Genomic DNA, 20,852 nt, shown 5'->3' with positions numbered 1-20,852 from the left:
CCATAGGTGTCATCTCACTCCAGGATGACACCATCAAGTCTCTATCTTCAGCATCTATGACTCACAACTGAGATTCAGTCCCAAATGTCCAACTGTCCACTGGACATCTCCATGTAGACATCTGACAGGACACCTCAAACTTCACATATTCCAAGTTAAATTCATTATCTGCACCCTTTGTTGTGTTTACTCTGTTCCCTAAATCAGAGTAGCACCTATATCTAAGAAGTTGTGAATTATCCTGGAATCCCTTTTTTTCCTTTTATCCCCCACATCAAACCAGTTGCAAATTTTACCTCCTGAATTTTCTCCCTACCTCTCCACCATTGTATAGTGGAGACTCCTATACTAACACAGCTTCCTAAATGCTCTTCTGGCCACTAATATTGTTCCCACCAAAACTAATTTTCTTGCACCAGCTGGAAATTTGTGTCCTAAAGGTCAAATTTGTCATGTCCCTGCTATGTTTAGAACACCCCAAAAGCTTTATAATCCTCAGGAGCAATTGTAAGCCCTTTATCTTGACTTGTGAAACCATTTCTTATCTATACCTGGCTTACATGGTTTACCCCTCTGTCCTGTCTCCTCTCATTTTTTTTCTTTTGAAACAGAGCCTCACTCTGTCACCCAGGCTGGAGTGCAGTGTTGTGATCTCAGCTCACTACAACTTTGGCCTCCCAGGCTCAAGTGATTCTTGTGCCTCAGCCTCCCAAGTAGCTGGGACTATAGGCATGTGCCACCATGCCCGGCTAATTTTCTTTGTATTTTTAGTATAGATGGGGTTTTGCCCTGTTGGCCAGACTGGTCTCGAACTCTTGGCCTCAAGTAAGCCAACTCCCTCGGCTTCCCAAAGTGCTGGGATTTTAGGTGTGACCCATCATGCCTGGCCCCGTCTCTCCTCATTCTTCCCTGCAATCATAGTGTTCCTATTTATCTTTTTTTCAGCCCTACTCTTTGTTTTGCACGGGGGCTTTTCTCTTTTGTAACCCTTGCTTCTTCCTTCCACACCCCATGATCTTACTCACTTTTATTCATCCTCACTTCTCATCTTAGCTCCCATTTCTCTAGAAAGAATTCCCCCTTTTCTCCCAGCCAGCTTGAATTAAGTGACTCATCCATATGTTCTCACAGCTCCTAATTTATTCTGCTCAGAGCTATGACTTAAAATTCACAGTGTGATTACCTGTGAGGGCAGCCATAGGACCGTGTTTATCAGGCTCCTTATTTCCCCCTAGCATCTAGAACAGTGTAGAAAGAATGTTTAAGGATTATATGTACATAAAAACTCCTCAAATATTTCCACATAAACTTTTTTTTTTTTTTTTTTTTTTTTTTTTTTTTTTTTTTTTAAAAGCCAAATGCAAGGGTTCCTGAACTGAGGGGTAATGAGTCTATAGTGATGTCTCCCAGACTTTCTGGCTATTGTTATTTCATTCCTGTAGGTTTCCTCTTAATCCTCTGTCTTTATTTCCCAATTCTCCTGCAATTAGAGAATCATGTGATAAATTGTAGGACAAACAAACAACCAATATATTTTTGCATTCTCTGCAAGGAGCAAAATTGGAGACAAAATTCTCTATGTTCTGTCATTCCATCAAAGGACACAATACAAAAAAATGCCACAGGATCTGGTCTCTGATGTTGACATCAAAAATTGCTTTGTGGATAAGCTGTGTGTGGCATCACATAATTGCATACTTGTAATTTCCACATATTTCCAGGAATTCAACCATAAACATTTAGAAATGTGGCTAATATACTTAATTTTAACTTTCCTCTAATTATAGCACTTTAATTGCTAATTGTGATTGTCCAGAACTTTTACACAAGTAAGAACTTCCCAAAGGATTTTCTGTGGAAACTAGTCCCTTAAGATGCTCATCTAGACAACAGTCCTGTATTTAATAAGTTTGGGAGCTATATGTCCTCTTTTCTTTCAGCAAGTCACAATGTACATCAGCCTAATGCAGGCTCTGTGATGTGTGCAGTCATCTCAGCATCTCCAGTCCATTTTCAATCAAAAAATCCTTTTTTCTGTAAATTTATTAATTTGCTGAAGAATATAGTTTAAATAAATTGATTTTGGCTTCTTATTTCTGCCTTGTAGCACTCCCTGTGCTAACCAGATTCCTACCTTTATTAGAAACTGTATAAAATAATAATAGTGACAGTAGTTAATATTTATTGAGTGTTACTGTGTCTATTATTCTAAGTACTTTATAGGTATTAGCTCATTAATCTTTCCACCTATCCTATGAGGTAGATATTATCATCATCATCCACCTTATATAGACAAGAAAACTTAGGCACAAAGAGGTGAAGTATTTTGTCCAATGTCACATAGCTGTTGAGTAGTGGAGCTAGGATTTGAACCCAGGCAGTTAGATTTAAGAATCTGGGCTTAGTATCATTTCTGGTGACTTATCTACCTTATTTTCTTTTACTATCCTGGATCCTGCACAGTGCCTTTCAAATGGTAGGTGTATTAGTCCATTTTCACATTGCTGATAAAGACATACCTGAGACTGAGCAATTTACAAAAGAAAGAGATTTAATGGGAGGTACAGTTCCAAATGGCTAGTGAAGCCTCACAATCATGGTAAAAGACAAGGAGGAACAAGTCACATCTTACATGGATGGCAGCAGGCAAAGAGAGAGCTTGTGAAGGCAAAACTCCTGTTTTTTTAAAACCATCAGATCTTGTGATACTCATTCACTATCAAGAGAACAGCACAGGGAAGACCCGCCCTATAATTCAATCACTTCCCACTGGGTTCCTCCCGTGATACATGGAGTTACAATTCAAGATGAGATTTGGGTGGGGACATAGAGCCGAACCATATCATTCCATCCCTGGCCCCTCCCAAATCTCAAGTCCTCACATTTCAAAACCAATCATGCCTTCCCAACAATCCCCCAAAGTTTCAACTCATTTCAGCACTAACTCAAAAGTCCACAGTCCAAAGTCTCATCTGAGACAAGGCAAGTCCCTTCTGTCTATGAGCCTGTAAAATCTAAAGCAAGTTAGTTACATCCTAGATACAATGGGGGCACAGGCATTGGGTAAATACATCCATTTCAAATGGGAGAAATTTGCCAGAACAAAGAGGGTGCAGTCCCCATGCAAGTCCAAAATCCAGTGGGGCAGGCAAATCATAAAGCTCCAAAATGATCTCCTTTGACTTAATATCTCATATCCAGGTTATGCTGATGCAAGAAGTGGGTTCCCATGGTCTTGGGCAGTTCCACCCCTGTGGCTTTGGAGGGTACAGCCTCCTTCCTGGCAGCTTTCATGGGCTAGCATTGAGTGCCTGCCGCTTTTTGAATCAAACAGTGCAAGCTGTCAGTGGATCTACCATTCTGGGGTCTGGAGAGCAGTGGCCCTCTTCTCACAGCTCCACTAGGCAGTGCCCCAGTAGGGACTCTGTGTGGGAGCTCTGACCCCACAATTCCCTTCAGCACTGCCCTAGCAGAGGTTCTCCATTAGCGCCCTGCCCCTGCAGCAAACTTCTGCCTGAGCATCCAGGCATTTCCATATGTCCTCTGAAATCTAGGTGGAGATTCCCAAACCCCAATTCTTGACTTCTGTGCACTCGCAGGTTCAACACCACATGGAAGCTGCCAAGGTTTGGGGCTTGCACCCTCTGAAGCCACAGCCCAAGCTCTCCACTGGCCCCTTTTAGCCATGGCTGGAGCAGCTGGAATGCAGGGCACCAAGTCCCTAGGCTGCACATAGCACAGACACCATGGACCTGGTCCACAAAGCTATTTTCTCCTAGGCCTCCAGGCCTGTGATGGGTGAGACTGCTATAAAGTCCTCTGACATGCCCTGGAGACATTTTCCCCATTGTCTTGAGGATTAACATTCTGCTCCTTGTTACTTATGCAAATTTCTGCAGCTGGCTTGAATTTCTTCTTGGAAAATGGGTTTTTCTTTTCTACCACGTTGTCAGGCTGCAAATTTTTCAAATTTTTATGCTCTGCTTCTGTTTTAAAACTGAATGCCTTTAACAGCACCCAAGTCACATCTTGAATGCTTTGCTACTTAGAAATTTCTTCTGCCAGATACCCTAAATCATCTCTCTCAAGTTTAAAGTTGCACAAATCTCTAGGACAGGGGCAAATTGCCACCAGTCTCTTTGCTAAAACATAACGAGAGTCAGTCACATTTGTTCCAGTTCCCAGCAAGTTCCTCATCTCCATTTGAGACCACCTCAGCCTGGACCTTATTGTCCATATCATATCAGACTTCTGTTCAAAGCCATTCAACAGGTCTCTAGGAAGTTCCAAACTTTCTCACATTTCCTTGTCTTCTGAGCCCTCCAAACTGTTCCAACCTCTGCCTGTTACCCGGTTCCCATTTTGGGTATCTTTTCAGCAGCACCCCACTCTACTGGAACCAATTTACTGTATTAGTATATTTTCACACTGCTGATAAAGACATAACTGGACTGGGCAATTTACAAAAGAAAAAGGTTTAATTGAACTTACAGTTCCACATGGCTGGGAAGCCTCACAATCATGGCGGAAGACAAGCAGAAGCAAATCACATCTTATGTGGATGGCAGCAGGCAAAGAAAGAGACTGTGCAGGCAAACTCCAATTTTTTTTTAAACCATCAGATCTCATGAGACTCTTTCACTATCATGAGAACAGTGCAGGAAGGGCCCGCCCCCATAATTCAATCACGTCCCACTGGGTTTCTCCCACAACACATGGGAATTGTGGGAATTACAATGCAAGAAGAGATTTGGTTGGGGACAAACAGCCAAACCATATCAGTAGGCTTTTATGAATGTTTGATGCTACCTGAATCATCTAGCGTTCTGTCTTTGACAAAGAAACCAACTTTCATCCCATCTGTATCATTCCTAACAATGTAGTTACCTAGAAGAAGCCAAAACCGTCCCCCTCCAACTTTGTTACCTAATTAAGGAAATAGAGCAGGAATTATATTGTAGTATATAGCTAGCACATGGTGGGCATATTTGAATAATCTGCCAGAATGTAGATTGAAAAACATGCTATAGTCATGGGTCACAAAACAAACACAGACATCACAAAACAGACTGCTAGAGAATGACAAACATTTGAATATAAATTAAAAGGAGCTTTGCAGACACAGCATAACAAAAAGCCCAATTAACAAAACTAACCATATGCTACCACCAGAATGGTTGGACACAGTGTAAAACACACATGCACATTAAATGCAAAGAAATCACAGATGAAACAGCTTCATCAGAGAAACTGGAACCACTGCCAAACCTAGATGCTGCAGTGATAAAAGGGCTTCTTTATAGAGTCACTTTAAATGTCCCCCAATAAAATAGTTATCAAAGGTACATACACCCTGAAGCCCTGAACAAATAGAGGTAGAAACTAAAGCAAAACAATAAGCTTTTGGAGCTGTTTTATTATTTTCTTCCACATTGAATAACCACATACCTTGATTTATTTGTAACATTTTTAAAGGTATTAACAGAGTAGAGGTGAAGAGCATAAACTTTAGAATCAGGCAGGCTGAGGTTTAAATCCTAGCTGTGCAATGTGCTAATGGCATAATTTTTTTCCATAATGTTTAGTCTAAGTGATAGTACATAAGGAAATGGGAATAACAATATTCTTTACACTTCTTTACACTTTTATCAGGATTAACACTGATGATGTACCCAAAGGGTATAGCATAGCATAGCGTTTAGCACACAGTAAACATTTATTCTGTAAATAAAAGCTGCTATTATTTATTTTTTAAAGCTATACATATTCTAGGATGCAAATTGGAATGTATGTTTTGAGCTGTTGACTGTTTAATTTTAACTGAGCAGAAAAGATTTCCATCTTGGAGAATTCCATCTCTGACATTATATTATTGTAACAATAGTGATAGTGGTGGGTCATAAAATATTCCATTTGTTCACTTGTTCATTCATTCATTCATTTATTCATCTGTCCATTTCATTCCACAAACAGTTCCTAAGCATCCTTTAGGCTCAAAATGCACTGTCCTAGGTGCTGAAGATACAGAACTGACTAAGACACAACATCTGCCATCAAGATGATCCAAGATTGGTGGGGGAGACATCCAGAAATAGAGATAATTGTAATGCATAAAGTAAGTAGTAAAATAGATACAGGTTTTGAATATTGTGAGAGGGGCATTCGTTCTGTTAGGGGAGGGGTGCTCAGTGAGGAGTCATTTGTACTAGATTTTGAAGGATCAGTAGTGATTTCAGGAAGAAATAGGGATTTGGAGATGTTTGAATTTGCTTATTGCAGTTATTGAATAGTAGACCATCATTTCCTGGGACTATTCAACTAACTTCTAACTGTGTCATGAAGGAAGGAAGAATGTTCCAACTTTCTTCGGTTTATTACTCCTCCCAAACCCAGGCCTTGAGAGAACTCCACAGCATTTAAAATGTAGATAGTTAAAATGTAGATCACAGCGTTTAAAATGTAGATATTTAAGAAAGAATGTGGACTTGGGGGTTTTCTAGACTTGGGTGTGGCTTTTCTTACCCTTCCGAACATGCTCTACACAGCTCCCCAGATGACCTCAGCAGGGTTGAGCTCGAGTTGCCGGTGGGCTTAGCCTGCACCCACTCACTCCATATTGGCTTCCTTTCCTTCCTGTCTCTCTATTTCCTCCTCTACCAGTGCTTCTGGGATCACTTCTAAAATAAGCTATTCACACTCAGACCCTTACATGAGGATCTGTTTTTAAGAGAACCCAAGCCAAAACAAGACCTCTCTGCTTGATTGCATGTTGTCAACTTGGAGTTACTGAACTCATCTAAGTCTGTGAACTATGTTTCCCAGAATCCCCTTCCATGTATGATTTTAGGATGGACATTTGGAAAATGGAAGTGACCAGAAAGCATTACTCTCAGAAGGCCATGGCAGCCAACATAGTGACACACCAATGCAGCTGTGCCTAGCAGGCCTCAGCTTCTAGATTCCAACTCCTGGCCCTACCAACAAACAGCTCCAATGCCAAAACCGAGCACTAGATAACATTCCTTCTGACCATTATGGTTAGTGACTTATTCTGATTCTCCATCTCCATCTTCCAGACCTTCACTTCCCCAACTCTTCCTACATTTGTTTGTGCTCTAATTGCTATAGCAAGCCTCTTATTACCATAGCATTTTAGTGATTCTGTTTTCCTGACTGACATCTAACTCTAATTCATAATAATTCAAAGAGCTAATGTGGAGAGTGTTTAGTGCTCATCTTATACCAGACACTGGTTTGAGTACTCTGCATAACAACTCGATCAGTTAGGATTAGTATTGTAATTATTTCCAATTTATAGATGAAGAAACTGAAGGACAGAAACTCTAGATCAATCAGTTCAACATCACAAAGCCAATAGGTGATGGCACTGAAATTCAAACCAGGCATCTGACTTCAGAGCCTGTGGTGCAGCCAAATTTCTACCTCCCCACTGTGGTCCAAAGAAGGTAAATTATTCCATACTTCTACCAGTTCTCTCCTCATTCATTCTTTCTCCCCTGGTTAAATCCTCCTTGGCCTGGGTCCATGTCATGGGGACCATGTACAAGTGACCCTTGGGAGGATGCCTCCCATAGGACAAGTGGTGTAGTTGGAAATTTCTATATAATATGCACAATGTGCATTTATTGAAAATATGTCAAGTCCTAGTGTGATGGCTAATGTTATGTGTCAGCTAGACTGGATTAAGAGATGCACAGAAAAACTAGTAAAACATGGTTTCTGGGTGTGTTCTTGAGGGTGTTTCTGGGAAAGAAGAGCATTTGCAGGGGTAGACTGAGTAACGAAGATTTTTACCAGTGTGCGTGGACACCATCCAATTTGTTAAGGGCTGTATAAAACACAAAGGCAATGAAATGACAAATTCACTTTCTCTTTTTGAGCAGGAATATCCATCTTCTCCTGTACTTGGGTATCAGTTGTCCTGGTTCTTGAACTTTCAGACGTGGACTGAGACTTACACCACTGGCTCCTCTGGTTCTCAGGTCTTTGGGCTTGGACAACCCACAACATTGGCTTTTCTGGGCCTTCAGCAGCTTGCAGACAGCAGAGTGAGGCTTCTTAGCTTCCACAGTCATGTGATTCAATCCTTCATACTAAATCTCTTGCTATGTGTATCCTACTGGTTCTGTTTCTCTGGAGAACCCTAATATACTCAGGTCCATACAAAAACCTTACGTATTTGTCTGTTCTCATGGTGCTGATAAAGACAGACCCAAGATGGAGTAATTTTAAAGAAAAAGAGGTTCAATGGACTCAAAGTTCCATGTCGCCAGGGAGGCCTCAATCATGGTAGAAGGCAAAGGAGGAGCAAAGGCACATCTTACATGGCGTCTGGCAAGAGAGTGTGTGCAGGGTGACTCCCATTTATAAAATCATCAGATCTCATGAGACTTATTCACTGCCATGAGAACAGTATGGAAGAAACTGCCCCTCTGATTCAATTATCTCCACCTGGCCTCACCCTTGACATGTGGTGATTATTACAATTCAAGGTGACATTTGAGTGGGGACACAGAGCCAAACCATACCACCTTACATGCATTATTTAATGTGATATTCAAAACAACTTTATGATATAGATTTTTTAAAAATATTTAACTTTCTTCTAGAACTGAGGCTTGTAGAGGTCAAGCAGGTGTGCCAAGTGCACACACCAGGTACGTGGTGAAATTGGGATTTGAAGGTTGGCAATTGGCCTCTGCAGTGTACTCTGCTAATCTGAACATGCTTCTTAAATGCACGATTTAAATTGTCTTTTAAATCTGATGTCATCAAATATCTGAAATGGTTATATTGTATTGGAGCAGCTGAAAGCAGACTAGGAAAATTGCACGAAGTGTAACACTTTATCTGGGCTATCAGTAAATCATTCTAGCATGAAATCCAGGGACTCAAGAAAGTATACTAAAATTGAACCACAACTCTCCCTGGCATACCCAACTACTTATTTTTTAATTCTAATTTGAAAGTTTGAAAAAATCTAATGTAACCTCTCAGAAATCTGTTGCCTTAAGTAATTTTTTAAACATCTCAATTTCTCCTTTATAAAGAAATGGCTATCATATTATTAATTTGAAATGACTGACTTGGCAAAGCATATCACAGTACCTCTCTCCAGAGAGTAGCAGAGTGCAGCAACTTTGATATGTGCTAGGAAGTGCTGAGAGTTTGTTTAATGACAACAAAAATGATGTTGTGCTAGTTATTATATACGTGAATCCCATTTGTTTTATTTTCCCTTAAAAATTTTTTTTTCTTGTAATTCATTACATTAACTCCTAGTCTTCCTGGCTATAACTTGTTATCCATGACTTGAATTATTCTACTGAAGGATGCTTTATCATTTTAAGAAAACCAAGTGTTAGAAAGGACCTTTCATTTCTATTTGGATTACTTATCATTCAATAATTAGCCATCCCTCCAGACAAGGAATTCAAAATGGGAGTTATGATTTGCCAAGGCGCCTCACAGTTCCAGCCATTAGTGTTCACCCAGCTGAAACTACAAGACTAAAAATAATCCAATTAAGTAACAACAATATATTTTGAATCAGTACTCAACAGATGGTAAAGCATCCCCCATTCATCATTAATTAATGTTCATTTAGCACCCATGGAGAATGACTCTGGGTTACTCCTTCCTGAAGGTAGAGATGAAACTTCTGCATTGGAAGGTTGTACCATCTGGTTGCTGAAAAAACCACCTTACAGGATCTGAAATAATTTTGTAGAATAAATCATCCCTGGAAATGGGAATGTCAAGGACCTCAATAAATTTTGAGACCTTCACAGAAGAATTTTAGGGATAAAGCCTAAAATCTATGATTTTTCTTATTTAGGAAGAATTTAAAATTACAAATCTATCTCCTTCCTTTCTCTACTTAACATGCCAGCAGATATACTGAATGATTTCCCCTTCTTTTAATTTTGCCTTTATATTTTTTAAATTTTATGATTGTTTAGTTTGTATTTTGTATCTATTCTCTCTCTGCTGAGTTCTGTATGGCACTCCCAAACGTATATGTGGGTAACATTTAAAGTTGGTAAAGTGATGCTCAAGCCTAATCAGTCTTCCTGAGAGAATATTAATTTGGTAGATAATTTGTGGAATGGTTTATCATAATTGAATTTCTGTGCTGTAATAAGAATGGAGTAGACCCATGCCTCTCTTGAGTGTCTCTTTGTTTATAATTCTCTTTGAGAGTAATGTTTTCACTGTATTCACATATCATAATTAAAAGAGCTTTTCCAGTGTTCTTAAAAATTTCCCACTGATGGAATACTCATTAAAACATTTTGAAAAGTTAGTTTACGTATTTACTTTTAATAGCATTTTTATAGTATTTATTTTTGTGGACAAAGTGCCTTCCAAATTTAGACTTACACCTTTAAATGTATACAATTTATTTGTTTTCTAGTTACAAGCTATAAAAATTTTAATTATCGACAGCAGCTAGTTGCCCATTCAAGCTCCTCTCTCCCTAAATAGGAGATGGCAATGTGTTTAGCTAAAATTTATGATTTCGTAACCCCTATTATAATCAGGAATAGACAATAAAATATAAGACCATATATTAGGTGGTTGTTTTTGAGAATTCCCTTTAAAGGGGCTTACTCAGCTGGAATGCAGGCCTATGACTGGTGTTTCAGCATCCATTTTGTTACTATGAAGTAATCTTGACAATAGAAGCCATAAGCTGATGAAAGCAGAACAGATACTTAAATGGAGCTTGGATCATGATGGTCATACCAGTTCTGGACTGCTTTTATTTGAACTTTATATGTACAAAAAATAATCCCCTATTTTGCAGAATGCACTTTTATCTTGGATCAATTCTCTAACCTAACTGAAACATATTTTCATAGTGGAAGTGGGTTTGCATAGTGACCTACAAAATCTCTACTAGATATGATTCCATGATACCTTTCTGACACTATCTCTTGCCGGTCTCTCCTTTGTACATTCTATTCCAGCTACATGGCCTCTTTGGTATTCTTGGTATACATCAGGTATAATCCAGCCTTCAGTATTTTGTACTTGCTGTTCCCTCTACCTGGTGTACGATTGCCCTAGATGTTTACTCAGCAAATTCTTTCATGTCCTCCAGACTGTTGCACTTCTCTTTCACCCTCTCTATTGCTTCAACTTGTTATCCCCTGACATTTTATATCTCCCTTCCCCAATTTAATTTTCTCTCTTGCATGATCTAACATTGAGCATATTTTACTTTTTAATCTATTTTATTGCCTGTTTTTCTTTAGAATGTAAGCTCCAAGAGACAGAGATTTTTGCCTATTTCATTTACTAGGATACAGCCATATACTAGGACTGCACATACATATTTGTTGAATGAATGAACGTGATAAGGAATTGGTTGACCAAGGGAGATGAGGAGAAAAAAATATTAAGACTCTGATTTGGAAAGCTGGAAAGCTGGTAACACTTATTTTGTTTAAATAGCAGGAAATCATGACCAAATTTCAAATGCATAAGTGAAGAAGGAGATAATGCATATTTCCCAAATGAAAAGTGTAAAGAATGAAGCAAGAAAATGCAGGAAGATGAGGGCCAAAGAGCTCAATGAGAAGGGATTGCTGTAGTCAAGGGTGGAGATATGCTTTTCTTAAGAGTAGGAATGAGAATACCTAGAGATTGAAGATAAGAGAGATTTTCATAATCTGAGGTGGAAATGGAGGAAACTCAAGTTTGACAGTCTTAATCTTCTAAGAAGATCAAGATGCAGACAATCTGATGATTGTGAGGGAAGAACAGAGATGGAAGGATGGAGTGAGGGGGAAAAGGTTTGCAATATCCGCCACTGTAGGAAAAAGGAATAAAGCAGAACTAAATGAAGATTGCTACTGAGTGGTACAGAAAGGCTGAATTGAAGCAGACAATGAACATTTCTAGTCAAGCCAGTTGTCATGGTTTTGTTTCTTTTCTTATCATTATTAGCAGCTCTTGGCAGAAGCGGGAAATTAGCAGGAACAGGTGGTCAGCTTTTCCCACAGTTGGTAAATAGTAAGGTGAGCATGGCGGAATGTCTGGGTGGCAGTGGTTGAGTAGACTGTTAAAATGGCATCCGAGTTGGGAAAGGTAAGTGGAGCTAGACTGAGGAGGATAGAATCTGAGCTGTGAAGACAGGACATGTCCTAAAGTCTCAGTGACTATGGGCTCTGCCTCTGTCCTCAACTGAAAGTAGATCTGGACTTTCCATTATACTTCTTATACCATACATAAAGTTTATATTCAAGGACTCAAAGTATTCTTTAACCCATTTGCCATTTGGACTGATGGATAAATGTGACCCAGTAGAAAACCTCTAGGACAAGATTTATGGTGGATACTCTCAGGTACTCATGCCAGGAAAGACATACAGCTCATCAATAAGAATTCTAGCATGCAGTCGGAGGAGAAACACTGCTCATTTCTGCTTGGTTCTAGGTGTGTGAACTTCACATTAACTCTCATTATTCCCAGCTCTCCTTTTTGTCCATGTGCTTCAGAGAAGCAAAACAAAGAGGTTGGTAACTTGGGCTCTGAAATCTGTTATCTGAGATCAAATCCCGGTTCCACCATTTTCTAGCCATGTGATCTAGAAAAACAAGGCATTTAACCTCTCTCCGATTCAATTTTCTTATCTTTGAAATGGGGGTGATGCTGGAACATACTGCATAGGATTATTTCAAGGATTGGTAAGATCTGTGTAAAATATCTCGAAAGAGATCAGTGCATAAGTACACTTAATTACTTATGATAATAATGATGATGATGTTGGTATTAATGTGGTAACTACAAGAATTCAATGGAGCCTGCAAAAAAAATATAGCCATCATTCCTCTAAGGCGGGGCAAATGAGATGTGTGCCTTGTGAACATAGGCAGGGTAAAATTAATAATTAAGATTATAATTGCACAAATTATCATGAGAACTACATGAATTAAATATCTGGCCTAGGGCTTCCCACAGAGCATATTTAGGTAAAACAAATATAAACTTCCAAGAGACATCTAAATTGTTCAATGGCTTTCTAAAAAAAGACTCAGGTTAAAAATATTGATTCTCAATTCAAATCACTACAATTTCATTATAAGAAAATTAGCAAAAATTAAGAAAATTAAAAATATCCATAATCCCACTGTCTACATATAGTCATGAATAGATGCAAATAACCAGGGATATCTGGAAAATTTTGCCTTTTTTTACTATATGTCATACATTTATGTTTTTATGAATGTTATCCTTTAGTGCTTCATGTGGGAGTGGCTCATCTCTGTGTCTTTGGCTGATACTCTGTGATACTGGTGACTGGGCTATTTCCCTTGGAGCCTGTTCCCTCTCTTCTCTCTCCTTTTTCCATATCTGTGCCTTACTGTACCTGTCATTATAGCAATCCAGAAATCTAGGGGAAACTGTGGCTTTGTTAGACTTCTAGCCTGAGCTGTGGGCTCCTGTCCAACTTCACCAGGAATTCTGCTCTGGGAGTGTATCAGATGGTGGCCTGCTATTAATAAAGTGACTTTCATTTCTACCCTATTATTTACCATTAACCTCAGGGGGTAAAGCCAAACAGAGCATTCTTAGCTTCCTATAATGAAATATCATTGAATACTATAACATTTGACCCAGGTTCCTAGTATCCCATCTGTATTAACCTGTTCTCACACTGCAAAAATAAATACCTGAGACTGGGTAATTTATAGAGAAAAGAGGTTTAATTGGCTCAAGGTTCTGCAGGCTGTACAGGAAGTTTGATGTTGGCATCTGCTCAGCTTCTGGGGAGGCCTCAGGAAACTTACAATCATGGCAGAAGGTGAAGGGGGAGTAGACACATTACATGGCCAGAGCAGGAGTGAGACAGCAGGGCAGGGGTTGGGGGGAATAGAAGGGAGGTGCCACACACTTTTAAGCAACTAGATCTTGAGAGAACTCACTCTCTACCCGAGGACAGTACCAAAGGGATGGTGTTAAATCATTCAGGAGAAATCCATCCCCATGATCCAATCACCTCCCACCAGGCCCCACCTCCCACACTGGGGATTACAGTTCAACATGGTTTTGGGCAGGGACACACATCCAAATGATATCACCATCTAATCCCTGGCTCCACATAAACACCTCATATGTTCAGCTGAATACGTTTTCTTTCTTTCTAACTGTAATGTACACCAAACCCTTAGCAGAGTAGCTGACACATAGTTAGTACTTAATCAATTTGTTTTAAGCATTACTTCATCCTTTTAAATATCTTAAATACAATAAATATTAGAATATCAATATTTATTTATATTTATTATGATATTTATCTAAATATAAATATCAGTATTCAACTCTTGAAACAATGATATACCATATCCTTTCAAATAATCAGTGTGTTAGAATTTTGGGTTATTCACTTTCTTAGATGTTTGTGATTACCCAAGGATCACCCACTGATGGAGGGAAAGGACCTAGGTAAGAACCTCCCAGGAGGGGATTTAGGAATATGTACCTTTAAGATTTTTGTCAGTGTTGCCACATTGCATGAGGTGGCAACATTGCATACCATTAGGCATTCCACAACTTTTCACACAAAGTTCTTGCTTACTAAACTAATGATTAACCAAGTACAAGTCACTTTGATGGATTTAAGTAGGTTCTAGCAAGAGAAGAAAATAAAATATTTTTCTAAAACATTACATAAATGAAAAAAATAAAAAGGTTCTGAAATCCAAGAATGACAATTTCATGGATATCAAATTATATATTATATATAATTATATTAATAATAGAGATAATGAAAATTGTGATGCTTTACATTCATATAGAACAATTTCTAACATTTAGATTGTCATATGATTCTATAATATTCTTGTGATTTATAAGCAAATGAGGAAAAACGATGGGAAAGGAGTAATGATAAAAGTACATATTTGAATGCCTATGTTTCTTAACTGATAGAGTAAACCTAGGTTTAAGATTAAACAGTTAGTTTTGATAATCCCAACAAATTTTGAATGAATTATATTCAAAAATATTTCAGAATTTTTCAGGAAATGACAGTGCACTAAATATAATACATACCTAACCTAAAATATAGAATGACTTTAAATAACAATTTTATATTCTGAGCTTGTATGACAACATTTCAAAATAAGTTATAGTTTTTATGTGTAATTATAACTAGAACACCACAGCTATAAGCTATTGCATGTTATCAAGACTTTATTTTACTCATGGTGAGACACAATGTCAGTAATAATATTTTATGGTACCATGAAACATGCAAACCCCTCCTGTTTTCTGCACAATTATCTGACGTGACAAATTAGGCAACATTTTAGTGAAAATCTTGGGATAGTAAGTCATCAGTAATATTAGCCTAGGATGTTTCATTTCCCCCAGGATCATCAAATTATTAACTTATTTTTTATAACTCCTTACAAAGTATTAAGTGCTTTGTATAATTTGTCTCATTCGGTCTGCAGGAGAATCCTAGGAGCTAGGCTTGGCATGTTTTGTAGGACAGTGTAGCATAGTGGTTAACAGCACAGATGCTGGTGCCAAAGTGCCTGCCTTTGAACCTTTGTTTTGTCCTCAGGAGCTTTGGGACCATCTGACTGTGGGTCATTGGTCCAAACTGGAACAGGAGGGTGGCCACTTCATAGTGGTAAGGGGTGAGTGAGGTGCTAGACATGAGATGCTTGGAGCCCCACCTGGTTATGACAGACACTGGACCAGTATCAGGATACACTGCCCTTGTCTTGCAGAGGAAGAGCCCATGCTCAGAGAGATTATAATGCTTTTTCAAAGTGTTTGCATCTTTTCCTTTTTGTAAGGTTGGTTCTTTATTGTGAAACAAAGGGAAAGGGGCTGGTTAATGCAACAAAGAAAAAGAAAAAAATTAAGAAATTGTACTTAAGTACAATTACTTTAGTGTATTTTTGGTTTTTTTTGAGACGGAGTCTCGCTCTGTCGCCCAAGCTGGAGTGCAGTGGCGCGATCTCGGCTCACTGCAAGCTGTGCCTCCCGGGTTCATGCCATTCTCCTGCCTCAGCCTCCCAAGTAGCTGGGACTACAGGCACCCGCCACCGTGCCTGGCTAATTTTCTGTATTTTTTAGTAGAGACGGGGAAGTGTATTTTCAAGAATCATTTGTTTAAGAAAAGCCTTCTACCTTGTTTACTTCTGTGATAATTTGAGTTGGTTATAGCCTGAGAGGGGTGGTGATGGGCAATACAATAGCAAAAGAGCCCATATTTTAAGAGCTATCAACAAAGCAAATGCATTTTCATTTTCTACTTATGATATCAAAAGACTTTCCCTAATGATAGATTATTTCTATGATGACAAAGGAATTTTAATACAACTAGAAGCATTTCCAAAATTTTATTCTTCATTTGGCAGTGGCTGGATGGTGTTGATCATATATACTGCCTACATATTTTTTTGCCAATTTTCTTCAGGCACACATAGAGAGAGATGAGATTTCCCTCTTCTTTATAGGGTTAAGTTAAAACTAAACAGCTGTCGTGGCATGGTGGCTCACACCTGTAATCCCAGCACTTTGGGAGGCTGAGTCGGGCAGATCACTTGAAGTCAGGAGTTCGAGACCAGCCTGGGCAACATGGTGAAACCCCATCTCCACCAAAAAATACAAAAGTTAGCCAAGCATCGTGGCACACCTGTAATCCCAGCTACTTGGGAGCCTGAGGTGGGAGAATCACTTGAACCAGAAGGTGGAGGTTGCAGTGAGCCCAGATCACACAACTGCACTCCAGCCTAGGCAACAGAGCAAGACCCTGTCTCAAAGGTGCAGACATGGCCAAGACCAAGAATCACACCATACACAACCAGTCCCAAAAATGGCACAGAAATGGTATCAAGAAACCCTGATCACAAAGATATGAATCTCTTAAGGGGTGGACCCCAAGTTCCTGAGCAATATGCACTTTGCCAAGAAGCACACGAAGGGCCTAAAGAAGATGCAGGCCAACAATGCCAAGGCCACGAGTGCACGCGCTGAGGCTATTAAGATCTTCGTAAAACCCAAAGAGGTTGAGCCCAAGATCCCAAAGGGTATCAGCTGCAAGCTAGATCGACTTGCCTACATTGCCCACCCGAAGCTTGGGAAGCGTGCTCGTGCCCGCATTGCCAAGGGGCTCAGGCTGTGCCAGCCAAAGGCCAAGGCCAAGGATCAAACCAAGGCTCTGGCTGCAGCTCCAGCTTCAGTTCCAGCTCAGGCTCCCAAAGGTGCCCAGACCCCTACAAAGGCTTCAGAGTAGAGATCTCTGTCTGCCAACGTGAGGACAGAAGGACTGGTGTGGCCCCCTGGGCTACCATCTGCATGGGGCTGGGGTTCTCCTGTGCTATTTGTACAAATAAACCTGAAACAGGAAACAAACAAACAAACAAAAAAAACAAATAAAACAAGCAACTAAACAAACAAAACCAAAAAAACAACAAAGAACAACTAAATAACAGATATTAGGACATTTGAACTACTGGCAGCTTTTTCTAAGCCTTTGAGGTGACTTGAATGACAGTCAGTGATAATAAGCTATAGCTTTCTTCTCTTTGCCTATAGTGCTGGGCAAAAGGCGATGGAGAACACCGAGAGAGTGTGTGTGTTTGTATGGTGAGCTGTTCAGTTTTATTTATCTTCTCAATTTCTAAATTCTCTAAAGTTTGGCTCAAATTCTTACCTATTCTCAACCTATGAGTCTCAGTCTTGGCTACATTTTTAAAGTCTTTGGAGTCCTATATACTAATTAATAGATAATACATATACCTGATGTACATATATATTTATTAGGTTGGTACAAAGGTTATTGCAGTTTTGCCATTAAAAGTATGACAAAAACCACAATTACTTTTGCATCAGCCTAATACACACATACACACATGTATATGCCCATACACCTAGACACCTATACGCATACACAGACCATACCCTTAGAGGTTGGCTCCAATCAACATCTCTACTAACTTTCTAACCGAATTGACTTAGCTACCACTGTCTTTCCAGGCTCTCTACTTTCTATGCAGATATGTGCTTTGGTATAGTTATTCCCTCACTGGAAGCTCTTTCTCTTCCCTTTCTCCCTTCTCCATTTCTAACCCTCTGCGTGGAGCCTTTGATTGCCTTTCGACTTCCCATCAGCTTTTACCTCAATTCTCATTTTGGCTTTGAATTATGTAGGGCTTTCTACTTAACTGTTCCAAGCATATCTATCTTGCCTTTTCAATTAGACTAATGACCAGGTTAGTCTAATTAAATAAAAGAGAAAGATATTTCTTTTATCTTTATTTTTTTCTAACGCCCAAGACTACATATGTATCTACCATTGTGCCACATGCTTCGTAATCATTACTTGAAGGAATGAATTTCATCCAGGTTATCCATATCCATAGTTTAAAGGAAACGCCTGTCGATCAGAATAATTTTAGGCTGTAATCAATCTATTAACCACAATCATTACCTATAACTCATCTAGTTTTAAAACTAATTAGTTAAAATTTTAAATTGATGAATAAAAATTATATATATTTATTATGTAAAACAAGATGTTTTGAAAAAACATACTTTGTGGAGGGGCTACATTGAGCTTATCAACACATGTATTACTTCATAAACATTTTTTTGTGATGAGAACACCTAATACTTACTTTTGGCAGTTTTCAAGAATACACTGCATTGTTATTAATGACAATTACCATCTTGCACAATAGACCTCTTGAACTTATTCCTATCAACTAAAATATTGTAAGCTTTGACCAATATCATTCCAACACCCTCACCTCCCTCTGAAAAATCCCTGGTAATCACCGTTATACTTTACTTTTATAAGTTCAACTTAAAAAAATTCCACATATAAGTGGGATCCCACTTATATGGTATTTGTCTTTCTGTGCCTGGCTTATTTCACATAACATATTGTCCCCAAAGTTCATCTATATTATCACAAATGACAGAATTTCCTTCTTTTTAAAATGAGAATATCACACACCGGGGCCTGTTGTGAGGTGGAGGGAGGGGAGAGGGATAGCATTAGGAGATATACCTAGTGTTAAATAACGAGTTAATGGGTGCAGCACACCAACATGGCACATGTATACATATGTAACAAACCTGCACGTTGTGCACATGTACCCTAGAACTTAAAGTATAATAAAAAGATAAAAATAAAAAAAATAAATTGAGCCATGTGTACAAAACTCTGAGCAAAAAAATAAATAAATAAAAATGGGCATAGTTTTCTATTGTATGTATACAACATCTTCTTGATCCATTCATCCATTGATGCATACTTAGGTGGACTCTGTATCTTGGTTATTGTGAATAATGCTGCAGTGAACATGGGGTTGCAGGTATCTCTTTGTTGTACTGATTTCATTTCCTTTGGATATATACTTAGTAGTGGGATTGCTGGATCATATGGTTGTTCTATTTTTATTTCTTCGAGCAACCTGCATACTGTTTTTCATAAGGGTTTACCAATTTACATTCCCAGCAGTAACGTGCAACAACCCATTTTTTGACTTTAACCATATGACCAATCACCTATGTAACCTTTCTTCTTGGATGTCTAAAAGGCACTGAAACCTGTCATTTGACCCTCTGACTATGTCAAATTCCTTGTCACATGCTCTTATATTTATATCTCCTTTAAAATTTTACATTTATTTGTGCAATTATTTGCTTAATCTCTGATTGCCTCATTGGACTATAGCCCAATGAGGGCGGAGAATATTACTGTTTGGCTAACTATTCTATCTTTCATATATATCAGAAGGAAGAAATGAAAGAAGGAAGGAAAAAGGAAGGAAGAAGAAAAGGGAGGAAAGAAAAATAAAAGAATGAGAAATGTTCACAGTCTATTACTAAAACTTCAAAACCTGTTAGTCCCTTTAGCTGTTATGTTTTGATGTTTCTTTGCAGACTAAACTAATATTTCCAAACAAAATTGCTTTTAAAATTTAACACCAAGCTCAATTTTCATTTCAAAATTGTGCCAGTTATTGAAAATGTTTTATTATTATGTGGTGTCACAAATGGTCTGGAAGCTCCCTCAAACATGCCAGGCATTTAGTATTGGGTGTCTATGACTGTCTTCTAAAGATAGCTTCTCTAGTTATTGCTAAACAAACAAACAAGAAAAAAAGAAAGAAAGGAAAGAAAAAAAGCCTGAGGAAGTAATCATCATGCTGTGTGTAAAATAAGTGCAGCAAATAGCTCTATAAAATAATATTTTTAAAAGACACTTTTTCATTTTGTTTTGTTTAGTTTAATGTCCCAGAACCTTCCAATTGAGGGTTAAAAGAAACTACTATAGGGAAAAAAGTTGGTTAAAATTCAGAACAAAACCACAAATGCAGAAAAAAGAAAAAGAAAAGGGGTTGCTGGAAATTCAGATGTACGTTTACATCCTAAACAATAAGACATACATAGAAATAAAAATTTCATTCTGGACTAGGATGAGACAGGATCCTCCCAAGATGGTCCTTGCATTAGTCCATTTTCACACTGCTGATAATGATATACCTGAGACTGGGTAAAATTTAAAGGAAAAGAGGTTTAATGGTCTCACAGTTACACGTGGCTAGGGAGGCCTCACGATCGTGGTGGAAGGTGAAAGGCACGTCTTACATGGGAGCAGGTAAGAGAGAAAATGAGCAACCAAAAAGGGAAACCCTTTATAAAACCATCAGATCTCGTGAGACTTTTTCACTACCATGAGGGCAGTATGCGAGAAACTGCACCCATGATTAAATTACCTCCCACCAGGTCCCTCCCACAACACTTGAGAATTATGAGAGCCACCATTTGAGATGAGATTTGGGTTGGGACAC

At 38.7% G+C, this 20,852-nt stretch overlaps 1 pseudogene; it reads left to right on the top strand.

Moving 5' to 3' along the window:
- The first annotated feature begins 16,815 nt into the window (after positions 1–16,815).
- LOC100456346 (large ribosomal subunit protein eL29-like) lies at positions 16,816–17,287 on the top strand (annotated as a pseudogene).
- Positions 17,288–20,852: the final 3,565 nt, after the last annotated feature.

Source organism: Pongo abelii, chromosome 4 (genome assembly GCF_028885655.2).
Source record: "Pongo abelii isolate AG06213 chromosome 4, NHGRI_mPonAbe1-v2.0_pri, whole genome shotgun sequence".
Classification (NCBI taxonomy): Eukaryota; Metazoa; Chordata; class Mammalia; order Primates; family Hominidae; genus Pongo; species Pongo abelii.
This window is presented reverse-complemented; position numbering and strand designations above follow the sequence as displayed.